Consider the following 4,146-nt stretch of genomic DNA (forward strand, 5'->3'; position numbering starts at 1 on the left):
CAAAAAAAAAATAAAGAGACGGGTAGCCAAACGGAGGCGAGGGCAGAGGTCGCCTCGCGTAGGGATGTTGGAGGTTTGGCTAAGTGCGGAGCCCGGTGTGTGGTGGAAAGGGGCTGACCCGGCTGGCCGGGGCCGGCGGGAGCTGCGGCTGCCGGGGCTGAGCCGAGTGTCGATGCATGTCGTGAGAACCGGGAAGGGGACAAACCGGTGGCTCCAGGCCGGGTTGGAGTTCCAGGAGGTCGGCCTGACTCTGGAGGTTTTCCCCTTAGCATTTCCCCATAGGCCAAAAGGGGGGAAGTCAAAAAAGCACCCCCGGCAGATGTATGCAGAAGGGGCTGGGGGGTGACGGAGAGCGGGCTGTTGGCAGCTGCGTGGTGGCTGCTGGCAGCCGTGTGCTGGCTGCAGGGGTGGGCCTGGGCGGCTGCCGAGGGCCCCCGTAGTGCACCTACCAGCAGTAGCTCAAGACCCAGGCTGACCCTCCGATGTGCCCGGGCAGGACACCCAGGAGGCGAGGAGCAGCCCCCGCTGAAGCCCACGTCAGTTGGCAGAGACGGGTCTTTGAGAAAAAATGACAAAGTCCAAACGCTCCAGGCGCTGGCCAGGGATGCGGACCGGGCTGGCCGGGCCGGCGGGGGCTGCGGCTGCCGGGGCTGAGCCGAGTGTTGATGCATGTCGTGAGAACCGGGAAGGGGACAAACCTGTGGCTCCAGGCCGGGTGGGAGTTCCAGGAGGTCGGCCTGACTCTGGAGGTTTTCCCCTTAGCTTTTCCCCATAGGCCAAAAGGGGGGAAGTCAAAAAAGCACCCCCAGCAGATGTATGCAGGAGGGGCTGGGGGGTGACGGAGAGCGGGCTGTTGGCAGCTGTGTGGTGGCTGCTGGCAGCCGTGTGCTGGCTGCAGGGGTGGGCCTGGGCGGCTGCCGAGGGCCCCCAAAGCGCACCTACCAGCGGTGGCTCAAGACATTGCCTGAGCCTCCGATGTGCCCGGGCAGGACACCCAGGAGGCGGGGAGCAGCCCCCGCTGAAGCCCAGGGCAGTTGGCAGAGGCGAGCCTTGGAGAAAAAACGACAAAGTCCAAACGCTCCAGGCGCCGGGCAGGGTGGCGGACCGGGCTGGCCGGGCCGGCGGGAGCTGCGGCTGCTGGGGCTGAGCCGAGTATTAGTGCATGTCCTGAGAACCGGGAAGGGGACAAACCTGTGGCTCCAGGCCGGGTGGGAGTTCCAGGAGGTCGGCCTGGCTCTGGAGGTTTTCCCCTTAGCTTTTCCCCATAGGCCTAAACGGGGGAAGTCAAAAAAGCACCCCCAGCAGATGTATGCGGAGGGGCTGGGGGTTGACGGGGAGCGGGCTGTTGGCAGCTGTGTGGTGGCTGCAGGGGTGGGCCTGGGCGGCTGCGGAGGGCGCCTTCAGAGTGCACCTACCAGTAGGGGCTCAAGACCCAGGCTGAGCCTCCGATGTGCCCGGGCAGGACACCCAGGAGGCGGGGAGCAGCCCCCGCTGAAGCCCACGGCAGTTGGCAGAGATGGGTCTTTGAGAAAAAACGACAAAGTCCAAACGCTCCAGGCGCTGGCCAGGGGTGCGGACCGGGCTGGCCGGGCCGGCGGGAGCTGCGGCTGCCGGGGCTGAGCCGAGTGTCGATGCATGTCGTGAGAACCGGGAAGGGGACAAACCTGTGGCTCCAGGCCGGGTGGGAGTTCCAGGAGGTCGGCCTGACTCTGGAGGTTTTCCCCTTAGCTTTTCCCCATAGTCCAAAAGGGGGGAAGTCAAAAAAGCACCCCCGGCAGATGTATGCAGAGTTGGGCTGGGGGGTGACGGAGAGCGGGCTGTTGGCAGCTGTGTGGTGGCTGCTGGCAGCCGTGTGCTGGCTGCAGGGGTGGGCCCGGGGCGGCTGCGGAGGGCCCCCTGAGTGCACCTGCCAGCGGTGGTTGAAGACATTGCCTGAGCCTCCGATGTGCCCGGGCAGGACACCCGGGAGGCGTGGAACAGCCCCCGCTGAAGTCCATGGCATGTGCCAGAATCGAGTCTTGGAGAAAAAATGACAAAGTCCAAACGCTCCAGGCGCCGGCCAGGGCGGTTGACCCCGGCTGGCCGGGCCGGCGGGGGCTGCGGCTGCCGGGGCTGAGCCGAGTGTCGATGCATGTCGTGAGAACCGGGAAGGGGACAAACCTGTGGCTCCAGGCCGGGTTGGAGTTCCAGGAGGTCGGCCTGACTCTGGAGGTTTTCCCCTTAGCTTTTCCCCATAGGCCAAAAGGGGGGAAGTCAAAAAAGCACCCCCGGCAGATGTATGCAGAGTTGGGCTGGGGGGTGACGGAGAGCGTGCTGTTGGCAGCTGTGTGGTGGCTGCAGGGGTGGGCCTGGGCGGCTGCGGAGGGCGCCTTCAGAGTGCACCTACCAGTAGGGGCTCAAGACCCAGGCTGAGCCTCCGATGTGCCCGGGCAGGACGCCCAGGAGGCGGGGAGCAGCCCCCGCTGAAGCCCACGGCAGTTGGCAGAGATGGGTCTTGGAGAAAAAAATGACAAAGTCCAAACGCTCCAGGCGCTGGCCAGGGGTGCGGACCGGGCTGGCCGGGCCGGCGGGGGCTGCGGCTGCCGGGGCTGAGCCGAGTGTCTATGCATGTCCTGAGAACCGGGAAGGGGACGAACCGGTGGCTCCAGGCCGGGTTGGAGTTCCAGGAGGTCGGCCTGACTCTGGAGGTTTTCCCCTTAGCTTTTTCCCGTAGGCCAAAAGGGGGGAAGTCAAAAAAGCACCCCCGGCAGATGTATGCAGAGTTGGGCTGGGGGGTGACGGAGAGCGGGCTGTTGGCAGCTGTGTGGTGGCTGCTGGCAGCCGTGTGCTGGCTGCAGGGGTGGGCCTGGGCGGCAGCCGAGGGCCCCCGAAGCGCACCTACCAGCGGTGGCTCAAGACATTGCCTGAGCCTCCGATGTGCCCGGGCAGGACACCCAGGAGGCGGGGAGCAGCCCCCGCTGAAGCCCACGGCAGTTGGCAGAGATGGGTCTTGGAGAAAAAAATGACAAAGTCCAAACGCTCCAGGCGCTGGCCAGGGGTGCGGACCGGGCTGGCCGGGCCGGCGGGAGCTGCGGCTGCCGGGGCTGAGCCGAGTGTCGATGCATGTCGTGAGAACCGGGAAGGGGACAAACCTGTGGCTCCAGGCCGGGTGGGAGTTCCAGGAGGTCGGCCTGACTCTGGAGGTTTTCCCCATGGCATTTTCCCATAGGCCAAAAGGGGGGAAGTCAAAAAAGCACCCCCAGCAGATGTATGCAGAAGGGGCTGGGGGGGTGACGGAGAGCGAGCTGTTGGCAGCTGTGTGGTGGCTGCTGGCAGCCGTGTGCTGGCTGCAGGGGTGGGCCTGGGCGGCTGCGGAGGGCCCCCGGAGTGCACCTATCAGCAGGGGCTGAAGACCCGGGTTGAGCCTCCGATGTGCCCGGGCAGGACACCCAAGAGGCGGGGGGCAGCCCCCGCTGAAGTCCTTGGCAGTTGGCAGAGGCGAGTCTTGGAGAAAAAACGACAAAGTCCAAACGCTCCAGGCGAGCCGGCCAGGGGTGCGGACCCGGCTGGCCGGGCCGGCGGGAGCTGCAGCTGCCGGGGCTGAGCCGAGTGTCAATGCATGTCCTGAGAACCGGGAAGGGGACAAACCGGTGGCTCCAGGCCGGGTTGGAGTTCCATGAGGTCGGCCTGACTCTGGAGGTTTTCCCCTTGGCATTTCCCCATAGGCCAAAAGGGGGGAAGTCAAAAAAGCACCCCCGGCAGATGTATGCAGAAGGGGCTGGGGGGTGACGGAGAGCGGGCTGTTGGCAGCTGTGTGGTGGCTGCTGGCAGCCGTGTGCTGGCTGCAGGGGTGGGCCTGGGCGGCTGCGGAGGGCCCCCTGAGTGCACCTAGCAGTAGGGGCTGATGACCCAGGCTGAGCCTCCGATGTGCCCGGGCAGGACACCCAGGAGGCGGGGAGCAGCCCCCGCTGAAGCCCACGGCAGTTGGCAGAGATGGGTCTTTGAGAAAAACGACAAAGTCCAAACGCTCCAGGCGCTGGCCAGGGGTGCGGACCGGGCTGGCCGGGCCGGCGGGAGCTGCGGCTGCCGGGGCTGAGCCGAGTGTCGATGCAGGTCGTGAGAACCGGTATGAGGGTAATCCTGGTCGCTCCGGGCCGAGCCAGGGTT

This window comes from Eleutherodactylus coqui, unplaced genomic scaffold (genome assembly GCF_035609145.1).
Source record: "Eleutherodactylus coqui strain aEleCoq1 unplaced genomic scaffold, aEleCoq1.hap1 HAP1_SCAFFOLD_347, whole genome shotgun sequence".
In the NCBI taxonomy this organism is placed as follows: Eukaryota; Metazoa; Chordata; class Amphibia; order Anura; family Eleutherodactylidae; genus Eleutherodactylus; species Eleutherodactylus coqui.